At 41.4% G+C, this 22,009-nt stretch overlaps 1 protein-coding gene across 6 annotated transcripts in view; it reads left to right on the top strand.

Annotated features, from left to right (window-relative positions):
- UBTD2 (ubiquitin domain containing 2) overlaps positions 1 to 22,009 on the top strand; it is a 113,565-nt gene that overhangs the window by 28,485 nt on the left and 63,071 nt on the right. Inside the window, exon 1 of one of the 6 annotated variants that reach the window (XM_050962824.1) lies at positions 5,716 to 5,828. The exons of 4 other annotated variants lie outside the window; for them this stretch is intronic. The gene's annotated coding sequence lies outside the window, so the exon portion shown is untranslated. Of the gene's footprint in view, positions 1 to 5,715; positions 5,829 to 18,599; positions 18,653 to 22,009 lie in introns of those variants that run through there. One more of the 6 variants, XM_050962826.1, reaches the window with a different exon arrangement.

The following is a 22,009-nucleotide window of genomic DNA, read 5'->3' as shown; positions in this document are numbered from 1 at the left end:
AAAACATTCATATCATTTTAATTATACGGGGAAAGAAGTGGAGACACTTGGCCTGATAACTCACATTCCTAGTTTTAGAATGGAGTGTTACAATGGGAAATAAGAGGTATTTTGTGCCCCTTCTTGGTAGGTTTTTAAAATCCTATAGTACCTTTCAAAAAGAGTAGAGTAACTCATGTCCTGACAGATACGATGTTCAAACCTGTATTTGAGCTCTTGCTGAGTACATAATGGCTTATCCCTCTGCCTACACAATCGCTGCACTGCCAGTATTTATTTTACTGTGCACAGATCTCTGCTTTCTTGAGTATTAAAGGTGCTTTATTAAACCAAATTATATTATGTAACTGATTTCCTTTTAAAAGGAAGGAAAATTGATTTGGTGTGACATGAATGCTACCTTGTGTATTATAACGCATATCATAGCCCATATAATACACAAAAAATACTCCTATCCCATCAGTTTTAAATCCAACTTATTTTAGCATTAACTGCTTCTTAAATAAATTTAATTCCTAGACTCTAATTTGCCAACATCTATTTGTGCAATAATTGACACTGGTGGCACTTACTGTATGCAGTGTGCAACGCAAGGCTATCCTTTGCAACAGTGAAGGTAGGAAAATCTGTTTAGTAATAATGGTTTCTAATCCACCATGCAAGGTGTGAAGAACTTCTCATACTGTTACTAGTCTCTGACTCCAAGATAAATGTAGGCTTTCCTCCTCTTCTCTCCCTCCCTCCCCCAAGAAAAAAAATTTTTTTACATGAAACAGGAATTCTTTACACTGAAAATTTGACTTAGTCTTCTTATGGAATTGATTGTGCATATTGGTAAATAATGCATAATTCATAAGTAGCATGGAATCTCTGCCTATTTATAGTTAATATTGCCATACATAAATTATTTTTGTTCATGTTTGTATGTCTAACAAAATAGCATTCCTTTTCTGTGTAAGAACTAGGGTTATTTTTCTTGAGGTAACATGTTCTAAACAAATGTCTCTTTGGAAGTATTCGGAGTCTATCAAAACAAACAAATTTTTTGGTGTCTTGTCCCAGTGAATCCAAACCTCAAGTCCCTTATGCAAAGGAAAATGCTTTCTCATAGAGTGACTCAGATGCAGCTGAATGTTTTGTACTCTTTAGGCAGCAGAGGCATAGTAAACTAGCCCAGATTAATGAAAACAGCAGGTAATCTAGTGGAGAAGGAGATAAGCAGTAAAAGCTGCTCTGGCTTTAAAGAACATTTAAGTGAATGTTCTTGTTTTGTACACTATGGATACACTACATGGATATTTTGAGGCTAATCTGTGGATTTCTTGTATCTCAAGTTAATAACTAGCTCTGCCTGTGGATTGTATAGTTCTTATGGTCAAATAATGTCTTTTTGTTCTATGAAGCATCATTTACCTGTATGCTGCTATGTAAATAATACAAACAGTAGTAATTACATGCCATATAAATCTTATAAAGATGTAAAGCTCAAATGTGTAACTGTATTTGAAATGAATCGCTTTGAATTAAGAATGTTTGAAACCTCATTTAGGGAATGTTGATGTTATGAGAGGATTTTGACAACCACCCAGCCCTGCAAATTACCTCAGTCCTGACCAAGAGACTAGTGAAGTAATTAAGCTTGTAGAATGTGCCCTATTAGTCCCCTGCCAAAAAAGGTAATCCTGAGTTCGTGTTCTCATTCCCTTCATGTGCTAGCAGTTCTTGTCATCTCACATTGTAGACTAGTAATGCACAAATGTTGTGAAATTTTCACAGCTTTCCAGCGTGAGGAGAATTAATCAAAGATAAATGCCAGTAATTGATGATTACATTATCATTTAAATCCTATTAAACTCAGTCGCAAACCCTTTTAGGAAAGTGAGAAAGGGAAAGCAAGTCCTATGTGCTGATTGCAAAATCCTAGTTACCTGAAGTAATTTCTTATATACATACAGTTTGTCGCCCTCTGTCATCTGTACCTACCTGTCTATCTGGTGAATCCTCTGGCTGTGTAACATGATGCTTATTCTGTGCCTAAAAGTCTTCATTGTCATTTCAAGTTGCAAATATGAGATGCAATTTCAAAGTAAGTTTTAACCATGAAAACTGAACTCTGGCACATTTTGCTGTTGTTCCAAGATCTTTATATTCCATGATCCCTGGAAATTAGATGATAGACAAATTAGTGATTGTCATCCTGGCAGCGCAGAATATAGTCTAAAGAAGATATATTGGATATCAAAGTAGCATACCTCATGGGTCCGTCTGGCCTTCTCTGGTATACAGTCCCCCATAACACATTGTAGAATAAATTTTAAATTATCCATCCTTAGCACTTTACTTTTATTGTAGCAGGGTATAATCTCTGTCCTGTCACCCTGCTGTCAGAAACCCCTAGCAGCTTGATAATTCTCAATTTGAACACGGTTAGGGTGACCAGATGGCAAGTGTGAAAAATCGGGACAGGTGGTGGGGGGTAATATATGCCTATGCTAGACACAGCCCCAAATATCGGGACTGTCCCTATAAAATCTGGTCACCGTAAACATGGTCTTCCCAGTCAGTGTGATTTGTCTATGTTCCCAGCGTTCTCAGTTAGAATAGTGTTGTCTTGATCAATTTTTCTTTGACGCTTGAAATCTTTCAAATTTACTACCCATTGGAGTTGACCTGGGTTACAATAATTGCAATCGAATTCTAGTGTCTGTGGTTTTCACTGGCTATCACCAACATCATTTTGATAAACAAAGCTTGCATGCTACAAATGGGTCAGAAACCAAAAATAGACAGGCTTGTCTTGGAAGCTTTGGAGTTCTACCAGAACTTAAACAGACCTTCCTAAATATAATTTCAAGTATCCTCTATCATCATACGCATTAATAGCAAAACAAACCAGTAGCAGAAGTTATTTGAAATTTGATACCAAGTACGCTACTGCTGATTCCATAGCACTGAGCTGAGATGATTGAGAGCATTGGCAGCTGACCTCTTTATTCCACTGCTGGAACACTTCAATTACTGAGGTTACTCTTCTGCTAGATGTCAGATTTTATTGTAGAGTAACAGACCAGAACAGCAGATGGGAGTTTATTTTTACTAAAAACAAACAAGATGTTTAAACTAGTTTGCTGTTTTCTCATTTTTTTCTCTCAGTGGATGTGATTGTTGGAGGATGTTGTTGGTCAACTTGATATTTACCTGGAGTTAACTCAGGCCAAACAATGCATACCCAAGTATAAAGTTTCAGGCTTATTAGTTGAATATCTAGTCCAGAAATGTTTGACAAGGAGAATGAAGCAAACTGCTGACCTGTATCTTCCCTCCTTCCCTATATCATTATCTTTGATTTAAGCCACCATTTCATTATTGAAATCAGCTTTGTAGCAGTTTCATTTGTGAGCACTCCTCAATTTGTGAAGGTTAAAATAAAATCATAAATTTTCGTTTTGTATCTTGCTATCTGAATTACTTGGATACACAATAGCGAAGCTAATGAACTTCTATATTTACACTCATTAGTTAGGGTCAACTACAACATGGGTTTTTTTAAGTGACTTTTTTCCTATATAGTAATTTTAAAAGAAGAAGAATTTAAGTCTTTGAGTTTAAATTCCACCTACCTCAGGAAAGGAGTGTCAAAAAGGTGGTGTTCAATATTGTAGGGAAGAAAAGTACTCCTGCAGGACAGGCTTCATGACTATAGACATTTAGATTCCCAATCCTGAGTGGAGCTTTGAGTGATATTGCAGTGCCATAATCTGTTAGCATTTAGCATCTTAAACTGATAATGCTCAAAGTCAGTGCTAGAGTTGACTTTCTGTGCCTAATTCCCTGTTGTGCCAAGGCTCTATATTACAGGGCCTTTGTTGATAGGTAAAATTGGAGAGACTCTACTGCCAACTGTTGGGAGATGAGTGAGGGATTATTTCACAGAAAGAAATCTGACATTTGAGGAGTGTAGGGAATACGTTTTCCTGTCACTATACATTCTGTATGCAATCTTTTTTGTTACCAAAGTGATCAGCATAGTTGCATGCATACACAGCTGCTGTGTTGATCTCGCAGTGACAGAAATGTTTTTAGAAATTACAGGGGCATAGCGTTAAGAAAAATGGGAGGAGTAGGTTTGAGCAAGACACTGGTCTCATAGACAAATGTCTATGAAATAAGCCAGAAGCATGTACAAATTATTTCTATTAGTGATTTAACTGAGCATGAAACAGTAATTAAATCATGACTATTGGCTTGCAAAATGAGGAGAGAACTCTGTTAATGCCTGGAAACATAGAATTTCAGTCAGATGTCCGTCTTAAGGAACAAGAGAAGAGATAAATAAGCGCACTTACTTTCAACTGAGCAATTGTTTTTCAGTTTCCTGTAAGGTATGAGTGGATCTTCATTTCCAGCTATAAAACTAAATCATTAAAGATACTTCATAGTGAATTTGTCAGGTAGAAACCCTAGTTCAAGCTTTTTCCAATCTTTTAATTAGCTGATGAGCTTAAGTAGCTGAAGCAGGCTATTAACTGCATTTAGTTAATTGGCTGATGTGAGACTTGATCCCTGCTAATAATTATACCGGTAGGATAAACTCAAGGTGTGGCATTAACTGAAGTTACCCAACTTCATCATTTGCCATCCTAAAACAATTGTTAACTTTGAGGTTTGCAAGTTTATTTTTGTGCATTTCTTTATGGAACTCATGCTCCTCTCATGCTAAAAATGTTAGTGGCTTCGCAATGAATAGTTGAGTTACAACATCACATTCTTTAAATGAAGGAAATAGGGACCTTGGTCTTGTGATTCATATCATATCACTGTATGTTTGTCCAGTGTAAATGTCACACTTCTATGAAAAGTTACCAATATTACCGTAATGTGCTCTGTTTGGTGCTACATATTGAGATCAGTAGGAAACTGAAGTTAGTGCGGAATCCACAGCTTTTATTAAGCAATTTCACATCAGGAGCACATTGTTACTACTGTTGGATCAGTGCTTGCTGAAAAGAGCTTTCCATCTAGAAGTCAAGACATCAGCACTGACCTATAAAGCCCTGCATTCTGTGGGAGCTGGTTAGCTTAGAGTCTGCCATCCTGCCAGTTTAGATCAGCAGAGGCACTCAAGCTGGAATCCTTTCAGCATGAGAAATGGATCTGTCAGCAGGATGCTCTCTGCGAATAGGTCGCTTGACTCCCCACCTTGCCTTTTAACCTTCTCTCCCTACCCCCCACCACCCATTTTCATGGAAAAGAGACCTGAAGTTTATAAAGGTTTGGGTTTATTTTGTTGGTTTTGGTCTAAGGAGTCATCTTTATGAAACTTTAAGCAGTCTTCAGTCTTTAAAAGTTCTCATACCTATGTTCTATATATTGTATTGGTGTCCTTACTTGTGTACTAGCTTCAGGCATGAGTACTTGAATTACCTGGGAAAGTCAGTGGCATTTCTTTAAAAGAAAAAATATTTAGCTAAATGCACTCTTCTATTTATAACAGTATATTGCTTTCATTTTAAAATGAAAAAGGTCTCTGCACAGTGTGCTGGATGTTATAACTACTCAATTTGTGGCAAAATATAGATCTGATGTACAACAGATGTCCCTGCCTATCACTTCATTGAATTCCTGTTGACCTTCTGTGGTGTGTTTGAGAATCCGAGAGAGCTGATTGCTCAACCATTATGCTGCCATTATAAGCTTTGGTCAACATATAAAGCTTTCTTTATAAGACTTCCAGCTTAGTTTAATCTTATTTTGATCTTGCTGCAAGCACACAAATTGGTGGTTGTTAGCATTTCCATGCAGGGGAAACACTTTGAACATCTTGAATTGTAAGTTATTTTTAACGAGATATACATTTTATTTCAGCTCCCAGTAAATGTCAATTATTTTTTCTTTATATCCTTTCCCTTGTACCTCATAAAAATGATGGTTGTGCAACAATTAAAATCCTGGGCCAGGACGGCGTTCATTTGCAACAGGAAGTGGATGGTCTGATTCATGACTTCAAAACTATGCTATCTGAACTAGCAGATGAAGGCCAGTTTATGCTGTTGGCTTTGAATGGCAGGCAGGCAGTAGCATAATTGTCAGCATACGATTTACTAGTCGGTGGAATTGTGTACTCTGTAACTCCATCTGATACGTCTAACACTTCTCTATTAACTGAATCCATGAGAAAATATAAAAGTCATTTAATGCTGTTTCAAAAAAATGTATCAGAGGGGTAGCTGTGTTAGTCTGGATCTGTAAAAGCAGCAGAGAATCCTGTGGCACCTTATAGACTAACAGACATTTTGGAGCGTGATTTCCACTCCATACGGCTAAATGCAGTGCCTTGCATGGTGTCAAGTATCAGAGGGGTAGCTGTGTTAGCTATGTTTCTTGATGAAACTGCTGTTTTCTTGATGAAACTGCTGAATTACATTCTTGGCGAGAGACTGAAAGCAATAAACAGTTTTTAAGTAACCTCCATGCAAGCTTTCTCTTGCATTCCTGAAGAGGTTACTAATTATACTGAATGAATTGTCCTAGGTACTGTGTGGTGTTTTTCCCCTTGAAAGAATCTGCATTGATGCCAGCGTATTCATTTTCAGCTGTGATCCTAAATTTAAATCCAGCTCTCCAGAACTGATCCTAAATTTAAATCTAGCTCTCCAGAAGTAAAAATGTGCATTTTGCTGTCTAGCACAAACAATGGTGGTAATTACATTCAATAGGAGTATGTGATTGCTATTGACCTCAAAAGAAGACTTCCACTTCAGGATTTTAAGTGCTTCAAGAAAAGGTCTGTGAGGCTTTTGCTACATGTCTTTATCCTGGGGTATGTCTACACTATGAAATTAGGTTGAATTTATAGAAGTCATTTTTTCATAAATTGTTTTTATACAGTCAGTCATGTGTGTCCCCACAAGAAATGCTCTAAGTGAATTAAGTCGGCGAACTGTGTCCGCAGTACCAAGTCTAGCTTTGATTTCTGGAGCGTTGCATTGTGGTAGCTATCCCACAGTTCCTGCAGTCTCTGCCGCCCATTGGAATTCTGGGTTGAGATCCCAATACCTGATGGGGCAAAAACAGTGTCGTGGGTGATTCTGGGTACAAGTCACCAGGCCCCTCCTTCGTGAAAGCAACGGTAGACCATCATTTTGCACATTTTTTCTTAGGTTACCTGTGCAGACGCCATACCATGGCAAGCATGGAGCCTGCACAGCTGACCATCACCATAAGTCTTCTGGGTGTTGGCAGACGTGGGACTGCATTGCTACACAGCAGCAGCTCATTGCCTTTTGGCAACAAACCGTGCGTTACAACTAGTAGCCATCGTTGTACTCTTGGGTGCTCTTTTAACCGACCTCGGTGAGGTCAGTCGGGGCGCCTGAGCAGACATGGGAGTGACTCAGCCAGGTCATTCTCATCTTCTGCCGAGCACCCGGGAGATGACGATGGCTAGCAGTCCTACGGCACTGTCTTCTGGCAAGCAGCCAGGATATGATGATGGCTAACAGTCATAATGCAACATCTTCTGCCAAGTACCCAGCAGATGATGGCAGCTAGCAGTCGAACTGCACCGTCTACTGCCAGCCTAAAATGTAAAAGATAAATGGAGTGGATCAAAACAAGAAATAGACCCAATTTGTTTTATATTCATTTGCTTCCTCCCTCCGTGAAATCAATGGCCTGCTAAACCCAGGGTTTTGAGTTCAATCCTTGAGGGGGCCATTCTGTGTGACAGTTGTTTGTGTTTCTCCTTGATGCAAAGCCACTCCCTTTGTGGATTTTAATTCCCTATAAGCCATGTCGTCAGTCGCCCCTCCCTCCATTAGAGCAGACAATCGTTTCGCACCTTTTTTCAGCCCAGACGCCATAGCACTGGAATCATGGAGCCCACTCAGATCACCGCGACAATTATGAGCACTGTAAACACCATGCTTGCTATCCTGGAGTATATGCAGAACCAGAACCTGACAAAGCAAAACCAGGTGAGGTGGTTACAGCAGCGCGGTGACGAGAGTGATGAGGACATAGACATGGACACAGACTTCTCACAAAGTACAGTCCCTAGCAGTGTGCACATCATGGTGTTAATGAGACAGGTTCATGCTGTGGAACGCCAATTCTGGGCCCGGGAAACAAGCACAGACTGGTGGGACCGCATAGTTTTGCGGGTTTGGGACGATTCCCAGTGGCTGTGAAACTTCTGCATGCGTAAGGGCACTTTCATGGAACTTTGTGACTTGCTTTCCCCTGCCCTGAAAAGCCAGAATACCAAGATGAGAGCAGCCCTCACAGCTGAGAAGCGAGTAGCAATAGCCCTCTGGAAGCTTGCAACACCACACAGCTACCGGTCAGTCGGGAATCAATTTGGAGTCGGAAAATCTACTGTGAGGGCTGCTGTGATGCAAGTAGCCAAAACAATCATTAAGCTGCTGCTACGAAAGGTAGTGACTCTGGGAAATGTGCAGGTCATAGTGGATGGCTTTGCTGAAATGGGATTCCCTAACTGTGGTAGGGTGATAGACAGAACCCATATCCCTATCTTGGTACCGGAGCACCAAGCCAGCGAGTACATAAGCAGAAAGGGGTACTTTTCAATGCTGCTGCAAGCACTGGTGGATCACAAGGGATGTTTTACCAACATCAACGTGGGATGGTCAGGAAAGGTACATGACGCTCGTGTCTTCAGGAACTCTGGTCTGTTTCAAAAGCTGCAGAAGGGGACTTTCTTCCCAGACCAGAAAATAACCGTTGGGTATGTTGAAATGCCTATAGTTATCCTTGGGGACCAAGCCTACCCCTTAATACCATGGCTCATGAAGCCATACACAGGCAGTGTGGACAGTAGTCAGGAGCTGTTCAACTATAGGCTGAGCAAGTGCAGAATGGTGATAGAATGTGCATTTGGACGTTTAAAAGCACGCTGGCGCAGTTAACTGACTCGGATAGACTTCAGCGATACCAATATTCCCATTGTTATTACTGCTTGCTGTGCACTCCATGATATCTGAGAGAGTAAGGAGGAGACCTTTATGGCGGGGTGGGAGGTTGAGGCAAATTTGGCCGCTGATTACGCGCAGCCAGACGCCAGGGCAATTAGAAGAGTACAGGAAGGCACGGTGTGCATCAGAGAAGCTTTGAAAACCAGTTTCATGACTGGTCAAGCTACGGTATGAAAGTTCTGTTTGTTTCTCCTTGATGAACCCCCACCCCTTGGTTCTACTTCCCTGTAAGCTAGCCACCCTCCTCTCGCTCCTTCGGTCACCGCTTGCAGAGGCAATAAAGTCATTGTTGCTTCACATTCATGTGTTCTTCGTTAATTCATCACACAAATAGGGGGATAACTGCCAATGTAGCCTGGGAGGGGTGGGGAGGAGGGAAAGACAAGGCTACACTGCACTTTAAAATGTATTGAAGGCCAGCCTTCTGTTGCTTGGGCAATCTTCTGGGGTAGAGTGGCTGGGTGGCCTGAGGCCCCGCCACCATGTTCTTGGGCATCTGGATGAGGAGGCTATGGAACTTGGGGAGGAGGTCTGTTGGTTACACAGGGACTATAGCGGCAGTCCGTACTCCTGCTGCCTTTTTTGCAGCTCAACCATACGCTGGAGCATATGAGTTTGATCTTCCAGCAGCCTAAGCATCGACTCTTGCCTTCTGTCAGCAAGCTGACACCACCTATCATCATCAGCCCGCCACTTACTTTCTTCAGCCCACCACCTCTCCTCGCGTTCATATTGTGCTTTCCTGAACTCTGACATTGTCTGCCTCCACGCATTCTGCTGTGCTGTGTCAGTGTGGGAGGACAGCAGGAGCTCAGAGAACATTTCATCCTGAGTGTGTTTTTTTTCACCGTCTAATCTTCACTAGCCTCTGCGAAGGAGAAACATTTGCAGCTGGTGGAGGAAAAGGGAGAGTGGTAGTTAAAAAGACACATTTTTAAAGAACAACGGGTACACTCTTTCACGTTAAACCTTGCTGTTCACATTACACAGAACGTGTGCTTTCGTTACAGGGTTGCATTTTGCCTCTTGTATTGAGGGCCTGCCAGGTTGGTGAGAGAGATCACTCATGCTTCACCCCTCCCCCCATCGCGTGGCTAACAGCGAGGAACATTTCTGTTCAGCCACAGCCAAACAGCCGAGCAGGAACGGGCACTTCTGAATGTCCCCTTAATAAAAACACCCTGTTTCAACCAGGTGACCATGAATGATATCTCTGTCCTGAGGATAACACAGTGAGATCAAGAGTGGATGTTGTTTGAATGCCAGCAAACTCCGGGACCATACACTGCCATGCTTGGTTATGCAGTGATTCCCAACTACATGCTGCTGGCCTGCCATGGTAAAGTCTCCTACCGTGGCGGATGGAATAAGGCCGCCCTCCCCAGAAACCTTTTGCAAAGGCTTTGGGGTTACATCCAGGAAAGCTTTATGGAGATGTCTGTGGAGGATTTCCGTTCCATCCCCGTACACGTTAACAGACTTTTCCAGTAGCTGTACTGGCTGCGAATGCCAGGGCAAATTAATCATTAAACATGCTTGCTTTTAAACCACATGTAATATTTACAGAGGTCCCTTCTCCGCCTTCACGGTCTGGGAACACGCCTTGGGTGGGTTCAGGGGTTACTGGCTCCAGGTCCAGGGTGAGAAACATATCTTGGCTGTTGGGGAAACCGGTTTCTCCGCTTCCTTGCTGTGAGCTATCGTCAGTCTCTTCATCATCTTCCTCATACCCAAAACCCGCTTCCATGTTGTGTGATTCTCCATTGATGGAGTCAAAGCACAGGGTTGGGGTAGTGGTGGCTGCACCCCCTAGCATGGCATGCAGGTCATTATAGAAGCAGCATGTTCAGGGCTTTGATCTGGAGTGGCCGTTTGCCTCTCTGGTTTTTTGGTAGGCTTGCGTTAGCTCCTTAATTTTCACACAGCACTGCTCTGCGTTCCTGTTATGGCCTCTGTCCTTCATGCCCTTTGAGACTTTTTCTCATGTGTTGGCATTTCGTTTACTAGAACAGAGTTCAGCTAGCACGGATTCGTTTCCCCATACAGCAAGCAGATCCTGTACCTCCCGTTCAGTCCACGCTGGAGCTCTTTTGTGATCCTGGGACTCCATCATGGTCATCTCTGCTGATGAGATGTGCACTCACCTGCACCTTGCCACGCTGGCCAAACAGGAAATGAGATTCAGAAGTTCGCAGGCCTTTTCCTGTTGGAAATTGATTTCTTTACTCCACCTTCGACGAGGGGATTAGCACTGAAATCGGCCTTGCCGGGTCAAATTTGGGGTAGTGTGGACGCAATTCGATGGTATTGGCCTCCGGGAGCATCCCAGAGTGCTCCACTGTGACCGCTCTGGACATCACTCTCAACTCAGATGCACTGGCCAGGTAGACAGGAAAAGGCCCGCGAACTTCTGAATCTCATTTCCTGTCTACCTGGCCAGTGCATCTGAGTTGAGAGTGATGTCCAGAGCGGTCACAATGGAGCACTCTGGGATGCTCCCGGAGGCCAATACCATCGGATTGCGTCCACACTACCCCAAATTTGACCCGGCAAGGCTGATTTCAGTGCTAATCCCCTCTTCGAAGGTGGAGTAAAGAAATCAATTTAAAGAGCCCTGTAAGTTGGAAAAAAAAGGGCTTCGTTGTGTGGACGAGTCTAGGCTTAAATCGAGGTAACGCTGCTAAATTCAACCTTAAATCATAGTGTAGACCAGGCCTCAGTCTGTCCTAGCATTCCTCAAAGGTTTTGTCTGCTGTAGTATTTTCCCAGTGTCTGTCTAGCACGTGCTACCGCTGGTAGCAACTTTATAAGCTCTAGTGTAGGTAGTATTAAATGACAGCTGAAAATGCCTACACCCAATCTGTTGTGGCGCTTGCACCATATCACTGTTGCAGCTGGTTGAAGAAATGCTGAAAATAGTGTATCCATACAGACTGGTGTTGCTACACAGACAATATAGCTGGGAAAGCAAGAGTTTCTTACAAGTTTAATAAGCTGATGAGAGTATGCTGGAGCAACATGTGTATCCTTTTCCCCATCATGGCTGAGAACATGCCTGATACATTGGCAGCTGTTTGTAAGACGAAGGAACAGAGGAGTTGGGTGTCAACCCTGAACTTGATGTAGTGAGTCTGCAAGATGTCCCACTCCCTGACGGTCACAATCTTTGCAGAAGAAAGGAGTTGAACTTTGTATTGCGAGTTCTGTTAAGAAGATTAGAGATGTCTTGTTCATTGTGCTGCCATTAGGCAGGGAGCCAAACAGGCAGCCCTAGAAAAAACCCTCATATTTTTTAAACTTAAATTTACAAATTAATAATAAGTAGACTCACCCCCTGGAAAACATGGTATTGGTATTTCCCGATACTAATTCAATAGTTTCTATCCAAGCCACTTGGCTTTTGAGCTCCTCCCTTGATTTGAGCCATCGAATCGTGGAGAATTGCGCCCTTTGATATTTTTTTTTTTATTGTCCTGGTGTAATAAATTGATTCAGGGCATTTATATAAAAGTTCATGTTATTTGTCTTTAACTACTGAGCACACACTTTTGTGATGTCTTGGAACCACAAATGTTATTGTTGTCATAAAAATCTGGATGGGTAGATCATACAGAGGGACCGACCCTTACCATTTTTATGGATAGCTGTCTTGCTTCTTCTTGGGAGGTGGGCTTTCTTGTTATAGAATTGATATTTCCTCCAAATGCGAGTCCAATGTTACAAACAGCTTTTCATGCTCTATACCCCTCACTTGCTGCCTTATTTCTTTGGCAGATCTTCACAAGGGGACTCTGGTGGTGGTGAAGGATGAAGAATAAAATGTAATTACTGGTAACTCTTGAGTCAATTTCCTCTCTTTGCCACCACACTTTTATGCACCTTCCTCTTCCCTTGTGCTTTGTTTCTCATGCTGTGAAATAAACCTTCAAACTGATTATGCAGTGATTTTATGGCCTTGTGTGTGGAAAGGAGGAATGGAGAGGAGGAAAGGGGTGCATGCTTATTTGACTTTTAGTTGTGTCCAGCTGCTAATAATTACCAATATAATTTACTTTTTTTTCACCAACTAGCAACAACTGATCTATCATGCAGTCAATGTGCCTTTAAGGGGGAAAAGTCCAGATAAACACTGAGATTCCTTATCCTTCCCTCCTACTTCCATAGTGATGCTTCCCTGTCTTTGTGCCCCAATTCTGAGAACAGGTGAGCAGCTGTCTTTCTTATTGCACAGTGCCATTTGCCGTGCTGGCTGACCGCATAAGGATGTCACAGATGATTGATTTCCCTCCTCTGTGAAGATTGCACACATCATTTAACGCTGGTACATGCAATGTCTGGCAGCCTAATCTTGTAGGGAGTGCAAGCCTTGATTCAAGTACACGGTCCATTGTCTTCCACTATGTCTATCTCATTGACTTGCTTTAAAAAAACCCAAATCATTTCTGGTACTTGCTGAGCTTGTTGTTTGTGGTTCCCCTTTGTGAGGTTTGTTACTCTGAAACATTTCACTCTGTGATTTCATTTCCTGGCATACTCGTTTTATAAGTCATCCCATCTTGTCATTTGTCTTTATACTTTGTGTCTTACTTTTTATTGCAAATTAATTGGAATGAATCCCTCAAGCTAGCATCAGAGAATGCCATCTTGTTTATCTTCTTTGTTCCCTTGCCCCCCCACCCCCGACCCAGCTGCCCCACACACACGTATATTTAGCTTCTAAATTCATGTATCGACTCGTGGACTGGGAAGTATAACATTTGAAACATAATGACCTCAGTCGAAAGTCTCTTGGTATGTGCATATGTTTTCTCCTCCCAGAGAGCCTGAGGGAAGAGAACACCTCATTGAGTCTCATATGGTATGTCTATACTGCAATTAAAAACCTGTGGCTGGTTTGTGCCAGCTGACTAGGCTCACAGGGCTTGGGCTAAGGGGCTGTTTAATTGTGGTATAGACATTCAGGTCCGAGTTCTAAGACCCTGCGAGGTGGGAGGGTCCCAGAGCTCAGGCTGCAGCCTGAGCCCGAAAGACTATACCACAATAAACAGTCCATTTGCCCGAGCCCTGCGAACTCAAGTCAACTAGCAGCTGTGATTTTTCAGTGTAGATGTACCTGTAGGCTATCTACTGTTGATCTTACATAGTAACTCTTGGCCCTCAGTAAAAACAAGAATTCATTAGAACAGTTAAGACTGAGAGTGTTTCAGTGATGTCTAGTTTACATCTTCCACCCTAAACACTGTAGTTGTTTACAACAATTCAGTCCTTTTTTTTTAAAAAGGCAACTAATGTTAGAATAAATGAACAGCTGAGGTTTTCAGCCAGTTCTCCACTTCTGTGAGATCTTTCTCTATATATTATCCCTTCAAGTAATTAAGCTGTTGACCTAATGTAGTAAGGTTGCCAATTTTCTACTCGCACAAAACCGAACACTCTTACCCCACCCCTCAGAGGCCCCGCCCATGCCCCACCCCTTCTCTGAGACCCCACCCCTGCTCGCTCTATCCCCCCTCCCTCTGTTGCTTGCTCCATCTTCCCCCCCACAGCAGGCACTCATGGCCTCAGCCTCATGGGTGGGGGCGTGGAGGCTCAGGGCTTACTCGTGCAGCGGGGTGAGCTGGCGCTTGTGGCTGGATGAAATAGCCCACAGGCCATAGGTTCCCCTCTCCTCCCTTAGGCATGAGAGCCAGAAGGGGGATATGCCAGCTGCTTCCCAGGAGCCGCGTGGTGCGGAGGCTAGCAGGGAGCCTGCTAGCCTGGTCACCCTATAACATAGGGGGGAAATCTTTGCATTTCTCAATTCTTTTATTCTTGTTAACCAAATTTCTATAGTGAGTCTTAGTGTTTTTTTTCAACCACGGTGTAATTCATTTAGTAGTAGTATTAAAACTGAGGATGATCTGAGAAAATGGGCAGGATTAATAGTAGCCCAGATAATATATCAAATTTTACAAAATAGGTAAGGGAAAAATGGGGCACAAATACTTTCTAAAATAAGTGTGTCTTTATTCCAACTCTATTCAGTGGCAAAAAAAAAATTCTTTGAGATTATTTCTCGTTGAAATTTGGGAATAATAAATTCAAATTCTTTTAGAAAACTGGAGTTGGTAATTGCTCCTCCGTTTAACAGCAAGAGAATTTTGTGTTCAAATAACATTCTTGATCATTAAATTCATAATTGTTTCAAATTTGTATTTAATGCAAAGTTAGCCTGTTCTGACCTATCTCTTCTTGAAGCTAATATTCTCATCTATCTTTCAACCTACTTATCCCCAGAGAGGGTGCAGTGATTATTTCACCAATTATACTTGGGTGTGTACAGTTTAAGCAACTGAACTTAGTTTTCTGTGCCAAACCCTCTCCACTAGCTCCATTCTCCACTGCTATCAAGGTCAGTAGGTTTCCCTGCCATGAAATCCAGCTTTACAAATGTATTCCACTCTCTTCTGTACAGCCAGACAGTCACTGGATCTTGTCCCTTCCTCTAGAACACTGATTAAAATCTGTCCTCGCTCCTTCTCATTTCAATTCCTTATAACCTTGTGTTTCTTGGTCATCGTCTATCTTAACAACTGTAATCTTCATCTGTTGGGGTCTTCCTGCTTCTCCCAACCAGTCCATCCAAAACGCTGCTTCAAACCCCTGCCCTCTCCCAACAGTTGTAACCGTTTGTCCCTGGGTTACCTTCCCCCCCACACTCTCCGATCAGCTTTTCATACATATCCTGCCTTAACATACTGCTTCTATGAAGCCTCCGTTGACGTTCTTTGAAGTTTATATTGCACCCAGGGGGGAAAAACATAAAATAATTTTGACTTTGTGAAGTGAAGCACTGAAGTTACAAAATGCCAGGATTTTTATTTATTTCTGTGCACAGGATACATGATACTCAGGGAGTGAATAGCATTGAGTATTGAATGAATCTGTTTGTATGACCCCTGCCTAAGTTGTTCCAGAAGTTGTATAGTGAATGAGGCAGGGGACTGCAGGAGGGAAAAGGATGGTTTGGTAGGTAGTTGAATGCCACCCCAGGAACTGATTCTATCCCTGCCTCTGCTGCAGAATTTTTATATGATTCTGGGCAAGTCACCTAAATCAAAAAATTCATTCATGTTCTTCATTTTCTGGGTACCCAGCTCAAGATCTCTGCAGTCTGATTTGTAGCATTTCTGAGCGCTCTCAACTACAAGTGAGGTCAGTGGGAGATTTGGTTTGGACGTGTAATGTGCAATAAAATGTAGGGTGACCAGAGGTCTCGTTTTTAAAGGGACAGTCCCATTTTGGGGAACTTTTTCTTATATAGGCGCCTATTACCCCCCACCCTCTGTCCCATTTTTTCACAGTTGCTATCTGGTAACCATAATAAAATTCCAAGTACTGTGTGAAAAATTAGGTTATGCGCTTCTCAGATTGGGCATCCAAAATATTTGACACTTGTCAGTTTTGGCTTTAATCTCTGTGCCTCTGTTCCCCAGGTATAAAATACGGATAGTACAGCCTCACCTCGTGGAGGTGGTGTGAAGATAAATTCATTAATATTTGTAAAGAACTAAGATACTACTGGCTGAGCTTCACAAAAAAAACCAGGAGAAAATTATCAACTTTTATTTAGTGTAGGGTCTGATGATGTGAAGTAAATAGCACAGCTACATAGTGTTGAGGATCAAAAGATATATTGAATAGCTATCCATTCAGTGACGATTGTCCAGTCAGTGCACAGGACAAAGGAAAGGGTCTTATAGAAAAAATTAATGTCCTCAAATAATTAGAGACTATCCTAATTCTATGGTTATCCAGTCAACCTTACTTCTGGCATTTCCTAACTATTAGGTGTTTGACTTTGAAACCTTAATGCTCTTTTAATGTGGGTTTTGTTTGTAATTTTCTAGGTTTTTAAAAAAGCAACATGGAAAAAATGGGTGTTTTTTCAGGAGAACAGCAAAAGGCATGTGACACCAGGGCAGCCATCCCCCTTTATCACATTTCAAGTTCCTGTTGCAAAGAAAGGAGTCACTAGACTAGAGCTTCTCAGTGAACAGTTTTAAGAATATTTTAATGTGGGGAAAAAGTGTTTTTCCCTAACCTCATTCTAAGAAATGACCAAACTGTTTCTGCTAGAATGTTCTGGGAAAAAAAATCAGCCTGAGGCAGACACTGAGCATGGAAAATTTGAGCCCAACTGGTTAAAATTCGGCAAAATTATAAGCAATTGAAAATGGGGTGGTGGTATGGAATGTGCTGGGCAGCCCTTAACTAAGGATCTGCTACTTGTGCTGCTTCTAATGATGAAAATCAATATATTTTGCATACATCTTATGACTGTCCCTTCACTGAATAATTGCTCCTCTTTTCTTCAGTAGTCTGTTCATGATTTGATTGAACAGTAAATTCTTGGGGCAGACACATTATCTTATTTGATTGTAAGGTGTCTCACAACTCTGGTGCTCTATAAGTAAAGTTGGAAGTTTGTGTTGAATTTCTGTCATTGATAATGGGATAACAGTATTCAAAATAATGAGCTTTTTGTGGGGGGCGGGCGGTGTCAAGATTAATCAATTGCTTCCCCTTATCTGGTCTCACAGTAGGAAAATTACTAGATCACATTGAAATTGACTTAGCAAGCATGATCCTAATAAAATGAAACAACTTTACTCATATAATTTGTGAAATTCACTTAAGAAACAGAGGTGATTATTTTGGGCTTTAGTCTGGATGGATTTATTAAAAAGTCCATAGTTGATAATGCAGAGAGCTACACTGAATAAGTCAAATTGATGACTGTGAGGAAGAAAACTTCATGATAGTCTGCAGAGGTCTGGAAACAGTTTGTCCTCCTGAAAAATAAGATTCCATAACTTGCCAGAAGCAAAGATTTAGTGAAGCAGTTGCAGTATTCTGAAGGCTCTGCCGCTGTCCAAAATATAAAGCAAACTAGATGGACCACAGATTCGTTCTGTGGTGGTGAATCCTGCTTCTAGGACTATTTGTCTGATGCATATGCTTTTAATGTATTCATGATGGGAGATCATTTTATTTGGGTCCAAAGGTTTAATAATTGTACTTGAAAAACAATTTTTTGTTGAGAAGAATTCATGGTTTTGGTTTTATGTGTGTGCATGCAGATGTGGAAGAGAATATTATAGTAGTTGTATGAGTTTTTAGTCAGAAGACTTGGAGGAAGAGATTAACATTTCACATCTGCAGTTGTCAGATGTACCTACTATAAATCTTTACTTGCACCCCCCATAGTCCATCATTCTAGATTCCCCAGTGTCTGTCTTGCTGTTTTTCACCTCATGCTGTTTTCTGAACCTGGGAAATTCACAGCACTCCTAGTAATTAGCTAGAAAAGACAATAAGTTTTGATGGCTTTTCTATTAGGAAAATGTCCTAAATGACACTTTAGTGGCTTTAATAATTGTGTGTGCAGAATGTGTGAGAGTGGTGGGGAGTGGTTCTCGGGGCACTGTGATTCATGCCCTAATTGCAACATGAAACCTGGGTTTGATTCTTGTGGGAGGGGTGCATCTTGAAATGGAATTACGGAAGAGAGAATAGGCTAATCCCTGGAGAGTAAGGAACACTTTTCCTGTGTTTGCAGTCACTTCTCGCACCGTTCTAGGAACAGCATTGAGAGGGCTGAGGAGGAGTCCCATCTGGTCAGCCTCCACTGAAAGAAGGCTTCTATGACAAGGGGTCTCTGGGGGAGAGGGAGAGGTACCCGCTAGCCGGGGGAAGAGGACCTTTCATCCTTGAAACTGCAGTGCTATACAAATAATACATTGACTCTATGAATGTCTTTGTGCAGCAGCCTGTATCTTGACCAATACTTGTAAATTTGACATTGACCTCTTCACCCTGAACTTATGTTAGGGATGGACAAACTTTTTAAAGTAAGACGCAGAAATAGACAATCTGTTCGATATATTGGAACCCAGGCACTTCTACTGCTAGACTTCAGTCTTCCTGTTTGACACCTTTAATAAGACCCAACTTCAACATAAAAATGAAATCGTGAAAATAATCACTGGTTAAATCATGTTGTTTACTGTGTTGTGGTAGTGGTATTGGTCCTAGGATACATTAGACAAGTGAGTGAGAGAATCTTTTATTAAACCAACTTCTACTGGTGGAAGAGACCGAGACAAGTGAACTCTGTGTAGCTCAAAAGCTTGTCTCTGTCTCTTCTGCCAACTGAAGTTGGTCTAATAAAAGATCTTCACCACTTTGTCTGTAGCTATATCATAACTGTTCTGCCCACAAAGGAAGGATTGGGCTATCTTGCCAGGATAAAATTGTTCTAGAATGGCAGTAACAATAGGCAGAAAGAACAAATCTTCCATACTGTCCTCCTCATCTAGTGCAGACCAGTTTTGGGGCCAAGGAAAGTGGGGGAAACTGAAGTGAGCATAGGAGTGGCGAATAGATTGCCTATTCCAGTGCTGTAACACTGTTGGACTGTTTGCCGAAAAGACTCAGTATTTGCAGAAAAAGTACTGTTAAAGAGTTGCAGGAAGTGCCTCTAACTCACTTTCATAATTAACGTTTGGAGGAGGAGAGAGAAGATCCTGTGGGATAAATTAGCATTCGTTGGGTTTATATGCAAACAAAGATTAGGCTAGCTAATGTTAAAGCAAATATCCATTGACCCAAACTGCGTTTTCCTTGCCAGAGGTAAGATTCCTTTTAGAATCTGATGCTCTGACCATTTGTTTAAAAATGACACGTTTCGTTGGTCTTTTAAGTTTATGTGGTGAGATACATTTTCATATGTTGTCTGCAAACCACTTTTCAAGAAACAATTTAAGTTTTAACAAGCTCGTTTTTAGGATTTCAAAATCTGCTGCCTAACACACACCCACATCTATTTGGTCTGAACTGCATGTGTCACCATTGTTCCAGACTGAGCCACGGTTAGTTTTTAGCTACATGTGCTCAACAAAGACTTGGAACATTAATATCTGGGCTTTGCCAGCAAACTCAGTGTCTGTTTTGTAAACAGTTACGTTTGCTGTTATAAAATCTGGTAGATAGTCAGCACTTTTAAAGCAAATGGCACTAGTCCCATGTTAACTAAGAGCAATAAATGTATATGGTCAATTAAACTTTTGAAAGAATATCAGTTTTGTAATGACAGCATAGCCTGCGTGCTGAGCTACTTTGGCTTTCTGGTGGTTTCATTCTTGTTGTTCATTGGTTTTATTGTTATCTGACTTAGTCATAACTCAAACATTTCCCCTGATTTATTTTTTAATCTGAACATTTGCTGTGCCTACATGTATTATGAAATGTCACCTTGTTGTCTGAAATTCATGCGAATATCTCATTTTAGTGAATTAACATTCCCAGATCCTAAAACATGAATGCCACTTTGAATTCATGTTTAAAAGAGGTATTATATTGACTGTGTAAAGTCCAACTATATAAATGTACTACCAGTAACCTTGAGTGTATTTTTTTCATTCTTTAAAGAATGTGTGTGGATATAGAATTCTTTCTGCAGTGCCAGTACAGACAATGAATAAATTAGGCTTCCTAAATAATCCTGTTTGATCTTCTAAAGCCATTTAAACACTTCTTTTTTTATAAAGGAAGATAATTCATGTTTATGCTGCCACCTTCTATCAGCAGTGGAACGCACATTCCATTTTCATGTGTTTTTGGTTTTTAAAAGTAGCATCTAGCTTTCACTGGTCAAGAGTGAGAGAGAAATATCTATTGTGGAGGGAATTAAGGAAGGAAGGGATATCCCTGGAATAAAACAGCCACTCTTGGAAAATATAACTGATACCAGAAACTAAGATTTTCAGTTTGTTTGAAGCTTTAGGGAAAGTTCTGATTTCACTTCATTGGGAGTCAGATTATTTCATGTTTTCCTAATCTTTCATAATCTGGTAAATTAATTGTTCCTGTTCTTTGCACTACAGTAGAACCTTAGTGGGTCCCCTGTTAAAAAATGTCTTTGTAGCTAATTGTAGCTGTGTGTATGAAGGGGAGGGGTTATGGCGAATATTCTGATTTAAATTGCAGATCTAAAACACATGGAATAAAGCTGAGAGAATGTCACTTACCTCATCCCTTGTAAATGTAGATTTGTAGAACGCTAAATATAAATATTTCTCCTGTTCCATCAGTGCTTTGAGATTTTTAAAGACTAATAATTAGCAGCTCTATTAAACAGAAACTGTATTCCCTGGACCTCAGTGGCACAGCAGCTGCAGAGTCTTATTTTGATCAGAGGCAATTTGTCTTCTGTAATGCAGAGATGGGGTGACAGATTAGGTCTTGTACTGCCTCCCTAACCAGACAGCGATGTTTGTGATTCTTCCGCAGTAGTGGAAATGTAAAAGCTACTTCACTAAGGGTATGTCTACATTACCTGCTGGATCGGCAAGTAGTGATTGATCTATCGGGGATCAGTGTATCACGTCTCATCTAGACATGATACATTGATCCCCGAACGTGCTCCCCATCGACTCCGGAACTCGGAACTCCACCAAGGTGAGAGGTGGAAGCGGGGTCGACGTGGGAGCGGCATCCGTCGATCCTGCGCCGTGAGGATGCAAAGTAAGTCAATCTAAGATACGTTGACTTCAGCGATGCTATTCTCATACCTGAAGTTGTGAATCTTAAATTGATTCCCCCACCCCCCCCCCCCCAGTGTAGACCAGGCCTAAGAATATGTCAAGGGAATCTTCCCACCATTATAGGTGCTGGTCTCCTAGACTGACTGACAGACTTACATAGAATACTGCTTAGAGGAGACAAGCATACAGCATTCCTCACCCATCATATGTCTGTGCCCCACATCTAGAATATTTAGTTTCAACCACAAACATCCTTACATTTGGCTGAAGGACATTTGTTTCCCATATAAACACTGAACAACATACTTAGTCTTGTGGTATTTGACCAGGGTAGGAGTTCTCGTTGTTTTTTATTGCTTTCCCATACTGCTGTCAGGGGAAATAACCCATTTTGACAAGGCTGCTACTGCCAGTGATGGATTCAAATAC

The sequence above is a fragment of the Gopherus flavomarginatus genome, chromosome 7 (assembly GCF_025201925.1).
Source record: "Gopherus flavomarginatus isolate rGopFla2 chromosome 7, rGopFla2.mat.asm, whole genome shotgun sequence".
Lineage (NCBI taxonomy): Eukaryota > Metazoa > Chordata > Testudines > Testudinidae > Gopherus > Gopherus flavomarginatus.
This window is presented reverse-complemented; position numbering and strand designations above follow the sequence as displayed.